General features: G+C 34.7%; 1 protein-coding gene across 2 annotated transcripts in view; it reads left to right on the top strand.

Annotated features, from left to right (window-relative positions):
• Positions 1-9,707, top strand: part of LOC138933040 (apoptosis-stimulating of p53 protein 1) — a 51,590-nt gene that overhangs the window by 6,765 nt on the left and 35,118 nt on the right. The window contains exon 1 of one of the 2 annotated variants that reach the window (XM_070295478.1): positions 2,719-3,285. The exons of the other annotated variant lie outside the window; for it this stretch is intronic. The gene's annotated coding sequence lies outside the window, so the exon portion shown is untranslated. Of the gene's footprint in view, positions 1-2,718; positions 3,286-9,707 lie in introns of those variants that run through there. 2 annotated transcript variants of the gene reach the window in all.

Genomic DNA, 9,707 nt, shown 5'->3' with positions numbered 1-9,707 from the left:
AAGCAGTGGTATCAACGCAGAGTACTAAACAGCTCGCCTCTGTCTTGCGCACAGAGCATGCGCGTATTGCCAACCACCCCGTCTCTCTCGCATGAGTAAAAACATCCGTGTCGTATATTCGCGATTGGAGAATAACAAAGGTAATGCAATTACGACGTTCGCGGGGAGAACGGGTCACGCGCCGCCTGCCTACGGCGTGTTTTCCTCGTGAGGGTAATTCCCCGATATATTCGCCCAGATATTATATCGTCTCCAAAGCGGCATAATCCTTTCGTGTTTGATTGTACAGTTACCCCCCCCCCCTCCCCCTCCCCCCGCTTCTTTTTCTCGTTCGCGACTTGTTCCCGCGTTTGACAGTTTTCGACTGTTAAAACTCTGATAAACCCGTTGAATTTTAAAGGATTTATGCGAGACATTAATCTCGATTTTTCGTTTCATTTCATTTAATTTCGATCTGTCTCTCTGCATTCGCGAAGGTGAGTAATACAAGCAATATTTCTACGATGTAGATATAATTCACAAATACAACAATAGTTCACGGCGCGAAATATTATCGCTTAAATCGCGTATCTCAATTTCTAACAAATACATCGACGATTATATGATTATTAAAATAAAAGAAACGAAATATTTACATAAAATGATCGTAATAATAAGAAATATTTTGATCATGGAAATACTTTTCGTATTTCACAATTCGAAATGATAAATATCTTAATCTCGTAATATTTTTTTTTTCGTATTTTAATCCGAGAAATGTAAAACCTAAAAGGTTTTGAATGTAAGTCTGAAAGATTCGAAACTTTTCTTCTTCTTCTTCTTCTTCTTCTTCTTCTTCTTCTTCTTCTTCTTCTTCTTCTTCTTTCTTCTTCTTTCTTCTTTTTCTTTTCTTCTTCTTCTTCTTCTTCTTCTTCTTCTTCTTCTTCTTCTTCTTCTTCTTCTTTCTTCCTTCCTTTTTCTTCTTTTTTCTTTTCTTTTCTTCTTCTTCTTCTTCTTCTCTCTCTCTCTCTCTCTCTCTCTCTCTCTCTCTCTCTCTTTTTTTATAGATCAGACCTAGCAATATCAAGTATGCACGTTTTCTTGCGAAAGAGAAAAAAGAAGTTATCTCCCAAGAGGTACGATATTTACTTAAGGAACTTGGGATATTTAAGGAAAGTGGAGCAGAAAATGGGAAAGGGGATGAGAGAGAATGTAGCGATGAATACTATAATAGAGACGATGAATGATAATGAGGTAACGTTGATTATAAAATACGGTTGCAAATTGAAAATTAAGAAGATAATTGTATATACAAGAAAGAAATATTAATATGTAAATATTTGTTCAAATTTACAATTAAATGAATATAAGTGAGAATTTAAAATACGATTATAATTTTATTTAGAAAAAAATCTGAGATTTTATTTAATTTTATTTTCGCATAAATATTTAGTATTTATAAATACGCGTATCTCGAGAGAAATCATTGAATTTGTCTATAATTTTATACTTTTGTGAATACCTTTATTAGCAGAGATTTGAAAATTAAATAATAATATTTAAATTTAATTATTTTCAAAATTTGACATTTCAATTAATGTCACGTGTAAATTAATTACGTATCTGGGTTATATGAATTTCACATATTAACGGGATTCAGAAGAAATCTAGTTTATTTTTGAAAAACATTTATAAGTTTATTTTATAAAAAATTACAGATTTTATTCGTATAAATATTTATAAGTATTTATATATTTACAAATATTTACAAGTACGCGTGTGTCTCGAAAGAAATCTCGAATTTAAAATGAAAATTGTCTATAGTTTCGTACTTTTGTAGATATCTTTATCAGGAGAAGTTTGAAATTTAAAGAATAATATATAAATCTAGTTATTTTCAAAATTTGACATTTGTGATATGACAGTGAAGTTAATGTCACGTGTAAACTAATTACATATCTTGATTATATGAATTTCAATTTACGAGATTCAGAATAAATTACTAAAAAAGAAAAACAAGTAGAGTTGTGCAGATTAGAAACTTGCACACGTTGCTTCCTCATCATTTTATTTTACGAAGCTTAAGCTGCTTTAAACATGCGGTTTCTTGCAATTTTTGCTGTCTCATAGAGGAAGCTTTGTGAACGAAATAAAAAGATAAACAAGCAATACGCCATTTTTTAATTTACACACTTTTTTCATTTTTATATAATCGTTATAGATTGTACATGTAGAAAAATTTAATCCGATATCTCAAATTTTCCGAAAGTTACAGCGTGCACAGACATTTCTCGAAAAATTCAAAATTTTATTAAAAGTAAACCCTTTCACACCGATACTCACCAAATTTAGTGGCAACCATCCTTGAATGACACTCTATCCGTGTAAAGAAAATTTAACCCGATATCTCAAAAATTGCGAAAGTTAGTACAATATATTGCGTACATACACACAGACATTTTTTTAGGAATATGATTTTTCGACGTTTCGAAACATTCTAAACACATTGGCATAGAAAACTCGAAAAAAGATTTTCTCACGATTATACAAAGCTTCCTCTATGAGGAAGCAAAAGTATAATTAGAATGCTCCTCGGTCATACGCGCGGCGCGTTGCATCGCGATGCGAGGGACGGAAGCGGATTTTGGGGCCGGCAGCAGGGGTGGCTGCGCGTTGCGCGATGCGCGATACGATGACGTGACGCGGCGCGGCCACCTCGGCCACGCAGTTCGTCGACGAGCGCGACGCCGGTGTATTCGCGACATCGTCATCGCTCTCCGTCTCCCCTTCTCGTCGTACTGATTTCGCGCAAGTTGACAGTTGACGTTGACTTCGATTGATTCGCATCCTGGGCGAATTTATCGTTGGTCGCGAACGCGCGACCGATCGCGATTTTCGCGCTATCAAATGTACCCTCGCTTCTCTCCCTCGATCGACGATTGGTCTTCTTATCGCGACGTTACTTCAATATCGAGACGGGAAGATCACTCTTGCTCATCTCGCGAGGATATCGCGAATTTATTGAACCGTCGCGACCGTGATTTTCGAGAATAGGGCGCTTTTTCGAGCGTTTTTTTTTTTCACGCTCTCGGCCGAGTGTCGATAAAGGATCTTCGTCATATCAACGGAACGCTCTTCCGTTACGTGATTTTATCGCTTCACCGATTCGCGGGCACCGGCTGATTTTCCGGCGAATCGAGCAAGCGTTCGCGTGCTCCTCACGTCGCGTCATTTTTAGAAATGAATTTATCTTTAGAATTTCAAGTTCGTCGACTTCGCGCAGACCTCGTATGAGCGCATTACTGAGTGAGTAACGAAGTATAAGCTCTCTTACCGTTTGCAATATAGAGTTTCAGCTAAAGCAAAGGAAGGAAAAGGGGGTAGAGTTTGAGTAAAGGTGGAGAAGGCTCTTTGTAATTCGCTTTCTATTGTTATTACAATGAAATATATGAGATTTGTAAGCGGTACTCATCACATCTGAATGAATTAAAAATTTTTAAATCTGACGTAGAAGGATCTAAAAAAGTAGAAACTCTCGAGTATTTTTAGTGCATTATAATATAAATTCATCGTTTGATTTTATTAAGATGTCGTAAAATCAAATTTATATGTATATACTGGGTGGCCCATTTTAATCCATCCAATCGAATATCTCAAAAACCAAGCCCGGAAGAGAAAAATGTTTCAAAGAAAAGTTGTGTGGCTTGAAGGGGGCCATAAGATGGTGACAATGATTTGACCTTGGAAAATTATTTGAAGGTCATGTGAAGGTCAACTTTAAAATCTTAAACGGAAACCCCCATTTTTTATTTAGTATTCTTGTAGCTGACATCGAGAGCTTTCCAAAACACTATAATAAAGTATTTTTTTGATTAAGTACTTTTTGAGTTATTTTATATTTTAATCTGACATATTTTGATATAAAAAATTTAATATCTCGTAAAATATTTAGTTTTCGATAATCTTACCGTAATACTTCTATGTACAGAATAATGAGACAAATCAATTAGTATAAAAAAAAAAAAAATTGTTTTTAAGAAAATTATTTACAATGTATTTTTTTAAACAATTATTTGTTTGTTTTTTTTGGCACTAATTAATTTGTCTCATTATTCTGTACATAGAAGTATTACGGTAAAATTATCGAAAACTGAATATTTTACGAAATATTTTATTTTTTATATCAAGATATGTCAGATTAAAATATAAAATAACTCAAAAAGTACTTAATGAAAAAATACTTTATTATAGTGTTTTGGAAAGCTCTCGATGTCAGCTACAAGAATGCTCAATAAAAAATGGGGGTTTTTCGTTTAAGATTTCAAAGTTGACCTTCACATGACCTTCAAATGATTTTCCAAGGTCAAATCATTGTCACCATCTTATGGCCCCCTTGAAGCCACACAACTTTTGTTTGAAACATTTTTCGATTTAACGCAGTGTTTCTGAGATATTTGAGTGGGTCCATTAAAATGGGACACCCTGTATCAGCTAGCATCCAACTACGAAATAATAAAATTTTCTCAACGTTATTCGTTCTCACGATTCTTCGTTTCTGCGTGAAAAACTTTGAAACTACAGTACTTTCGCAACTATTCAAGAGAGCAACCTTGTTATATTTTTTGTGATATAAAAACTGCGATGAAAGAGAGCATCATTGAATCGTATTTCAAAATACAATAATACATTCTGCCTTCTGAATTTGACTTAATTGTCTGGAATATAAACTTCAAAAGAAAGAGAAGGCGATATGTTTATAAATCGAACGATTCAACATCTTTTTCAAAAGCTCGTATTAGATTAAGTTTAGAGATTAAGGCTTTTACGCAGACATTTTCATATGGATTTTTAATAATAATTCGTACATTTGTCTTTCATTCAAATCACTCTTGATATTAAACATCAATTTATTCGAACTTTTGAAAAATAAATTACATCACTGTTACAGCATCTGTAACAGATGCAGATGTTGTTTTGACCTGAATTATTCATCAGTACACACTTTACGCGTATAATTAGATGTAAATTAATGTCACATACGCGTGGTGGAGTCAACTTGGATTTACACTACTTCAAATTACGTTATCGTGCGGTGGATAGCTCTGTCGGGCTTGATGCAAAACTTGCATCACCGATGAAGTTACGATTCAGCAAAGCGCATCTTTCGAGCTTACCTGCTACGCCGTTTAATGATACTTATCATTATATGCATGAGTATCTATCGCGGATAGAACGTTTTATTACACCACTCGAGGCAATTAGGCAAGTGCTCCTTTGAACGATATTCTTTAGATGGAATCAAATCTCTCACGGCGATTAAAAGAGCTAAAAGTACCGCGTTTACATAAATTTATTTATTTCAAGTCTCTCTTTGAGACGGAGAATACCAAGATAAATTACTAAAAAAATACTGCATATCAATACTATATCAAGTTCTCTTCCTTCTATACCTTTACTATAAATTTATACACGAGCATTGATCTATTTTATTTTATATTATAAATAAAAATATGTTTTTTCGACAATTATCGCTGTTACGTGAAATTGAATTCGTTAATAAAATTGATTTTTCTTACCATTTGTACGTATGTGAAATTTTTATATTTTAAAAGCTTGTAGAACACACGCTGCCTCTATATTCCCATGGAAAGAATCGGCGAAGCGATGGCACATAAGTAGCGGTCGTTGAATCCGATTTTCCTGTTTAGTCCTTCGCTCGGTCGCCACAGGGGAACGTCCTTGCAAAAGAAGAGCACGCCGCGAAATTACCGTTCGTTCTCTCGTGGCTTCCTCGGCTTACACGTGCAACGAACGAATCGTAAATTCCACTGTCGACAGGCCGAGCCGTTCGCGAAAGACCCGCACCGTTCTAATTCATTCCGGAGTCGACATGGTCGATACGCATGTAGCGACGACAGGCAATTCGCGCGAATAACGCGAATCGCATTTTCACTTAAAAACTCGTTTACCAACACGCTCGTTAACTCGCTCTACTAACGCGTTCTACTAATTTATGTTACGAGTCTGTCCCGACAAAGTGTCAAGATATTAAGATGTCGCATAATGAAATGCGAATTGGTCTCGTATCAATGATCAGTCGTAAATCTGTGTTTACAATATGCGATAAGATGAGATACGCTTAATTGAAAATCCAGTTATACTCTTGATATTCTCGCGGAGCGAAACAAGCTATTAAAGAGAAACACTTAATATCACTTTGAGAACAAATAGGGAAATACTGGGGGAGAAAAAAAAAAATTGACTGAAACTTCAAAGAGTCTGCAGTTTTTTCGCAGACACTTGAATTTCCAAATAAACTTTTCTAAACCTTTAGAAGAACAATTCTGATGATTAAGACAGATTGTCCGAAGTTTCTTTCAGACACCCAGATGTGAAAATTCAGACAGAAATGTGTCTGAATTTTTAGAAAATTTTTTACGACGAAGCTTGAAAGCAACGCACAAGGCTCGGGAAAAAAAAGGAGAAAAAAAAGAAAAAGAAATGTATTTCTTGTAAACAAAAACCTTATTTCCTTATATAAGTTATATACTTGACTCGCTTACGTACTTACTATCGACTTCGCATCACTCGCCGGCATTACGTGAACGTTTAGCTGCGCTTTTCCCCTTGGGTGTCTTTACCTTTAATCCTATTCGCTATGCCGTTAGCGTAACATGGAAATTGACGGATTACGACGTGGTAAGCTGCATCTATAAACTAGCTCAACGACTCGAGGAAAGGGGTCCCATGCAATTCATCCTCGTTCCCTTTTTCTTTTTCTTTTCATTAAGACGAGTCAGGCCGTTCGCAGAGGACGGGCCGTTATACGCGGCTAAATTTTGATCGTCGGACCTCGTTAAAATTGTCTCCCGGGAAAATTGACACTTGGCCGATCGACGTTTTCGCGAATTAGGCCGAAATCTAATTTAATTAGCGTCGCGCCGCGCTATCCCCGAGCTTAGCGTGCCAAATTCGAGGATAGCCGTCAACGCGCACTGTCGCGCGGAACTGTCATCGTCTCGGCAACGACGGCCACGTGCGCGAGGCGTATTCCTCTCATTTGCATAAATTGATATGCACTTCTGGCCCCGACCCCTGTACGTACGAGTCGAGTTGTCGTGCCGTAAACTCGTTTAACCATCCTGCGCGAGGCACGGTGGTACGCGTTTATGTACCGTTTATATTTGAGAAGAATATTTTGTCACTTTAATAAATTTTTTTTTCTCACACCAGAGTGACACAGCGATGGAACGTCTCGGCCACGTCGCGAACATAGCTTTACGGAGATAAAAATTCTTTTCAAATATTGTATATATATATTTTTTTAATATTCAAATATTTTCTATTTATATTTGAATATTTTTTAAGCTCTATGTGTTTTGTCGAGTTTTATTTATTTTAGTTTTATCAGGTGGATTCTAAAATTAAAATTTATGTCGAACATTCGTAATCATACATACAATACCGTGAAGCAATAATATGACTCGGACGTATTTAGAATGCGAGTAAATAATAATTAGGAATGACTTTTATATCGTGTATTATTCTTAGCTACGAGATTGAATAAAAATAGTACGTTCGCGATTCTTAATTCGATAGAACGCGGTTATCTTTTCCATCTGCTTTGTTGTTATTAATTCTTGAAGCGCGTATTCGACCGAGTTTTTTTTTTTTTTTTTCGATCCAAGTATTGCTGAAAACTTCCTATTTTTTTTATAGCATTTGAAAAACACATAAAATCATGATTATATGTATATAATGAAAATTGTATATATATTTTTTTAATAAGGAAATTTATTTGTTTATTTGTATTAAACGTATGCGAAAATCTTGTGCGAACAGAACATTCTGGAAAAATTTTCCGTTATTCTTTATGATATTCATACGTCTAAAGTACTTCGACATAATACGAAGAATATAATTTTAAAGAATCAATAAAATATTATAAAAGGATCAAAGACGAGAGATAAATAATAATAACCGAAAAATTTCAATCGAATTATAAACGCGATTATATAAAATCTCTTTGAAAGATCCATCAGATTTATACTTGAAAGGAATACGGTTATCAAATTTTAACAAGGATTTTGATGAAATTTTAACAGCGTTTGTCGCGAAATTTTGCCTGCGACTTTCAACGGAACGTCATCAACGTAACTTCATTCTTCGGCTTCTAAGATAGAGCTCATTATCGCGCTCCTTATGTTCCCACTTTATGAACGAGGATAGAGAATTACCGGGTCACGGTAAGATACGAGGGATTTTAAAAACCGTGTTTAAAAAAAAAAAAAAAAAAAAAATGGAACGAGACGCTACGTAAAAAAAAAACCGGTATTTTTAGGTTTTTTTTGTGTTAATTTTTGAAAGACTTTTGAAAGATTTAGATTTTTTTTTTGATGTTTTCTATTTTTTAAGTTTCATAAAAAAAAGTTAGAAGAAAATTTTCTCAAGCATAGTCAAACTGTTATTACCATATTTTTGTCATTTTGTGGAGCAGAAGTGATAATAATACAGGACATGAAATTTGATATCTAATTTTCGTAAATTTGATATTCATTTTTCAAAATCGTGTATCAGAGGTTAATAAATAAGCATCGAGTTAAATTTTTAAAAATCAACATTCTGAGTATTAATTAATGGAGTAAAAGAAGACCATTTTTGGGGGAGTAAAAAAAACAGTTTTTTTACCAAATTTTTTTACTCAAAGTTTCTGTTTTTTTTTCAACGAGATACCGAATAGTAATATCGGAAAGATTTCGGATTTCTTGGCACACAGTGTGACGTTTTTCGTGGCTCGTTTTTCATCCCGCATCCTTCGCGGAAATTCTATAAATCCGGCTTCATATATCGATTTCGCGCCGCGTTAGTTCGCTTCTTTTATCAAGATAACGAGGGAAAGTTATCGATTATTTGACGTTGAATATCGAGGAGAATGAATATCGAGAGACAGCGAGCTCGGATCTATAGAGGTTTAGTGATATAAGCGACCGAAATAACTGCAAGTTTCTTCGAGATAGAAGATTTCGGCTATAGAAGGCGCCCTACTTTTCTATCAGATGACAATTGAGCGACAGGTGCTATCTTTTTTTTTTTCATGAAAATGTCAAAATGACTTTTTCGCTACAATCAAAGGATAGAGCTATCAAATTATTTTTTAATTATAAACGATGTGAAATTACTAAGTTGTTTTTCAATAATTTTTGACGAGAAGATTGGAAAAAAAGACAAAGAATTACCAGGTAGCAATAAGATAATAACACCGAAACTCTTGAAAAAAGTTGGGAAAAGTTCTGAAAGAAGACCGTCTTCGACAGTTTTGCTAAGAAAGAATCTCGATATCAAATTCGTCTCGATGACTTTGTTATTAAAATTTTACTCGGTAAAAGCTCGCCGCTCCGTTTCTCATTAAAAGGGGCAAACGATTGTGCCAGTTTAAAATTAATACAGTTATGCGAAAATAAAATCATAAAATGAGAAACAAAAATTAATTAATTTGTATTTTATTTTCGAGATATATCTGTGATAATTACGAGAAACTATGTAACGTTTGAATATCGAAAAGCCATGATATAAACGGTGACTCGACCTGAAAAATATTTCATCGGGGGTAGAGTCGAAAATTGGCGCGGAAAATCTACCGTTAAATATTATCGCAATAGCAGAGCGAGATTTCCGTCTCTCTATTTATACCTCTCTCTATTCAGTGGTTTTGCGTATTGTGGTTACCT

This window comes from Polyergus mexicanus, unplaced genomic scaffold (genome assembly GCF_030449975.1).
Source record: "Polyergus mexicanus isolate NDT 795.1 unplaced genomic scaffold, iyPolMexi1.0 SCAF_5, whole genome shotgun sequence".
NCBI lineage: Eukaryota > Metazoa > Arthropoda > Insecta > Hymenoptera > Formicidae > Polyergus > Polyergus mexicanus.
This window is presented reverse-complemented; position numbering and strand designations above follow the sequence as displayed.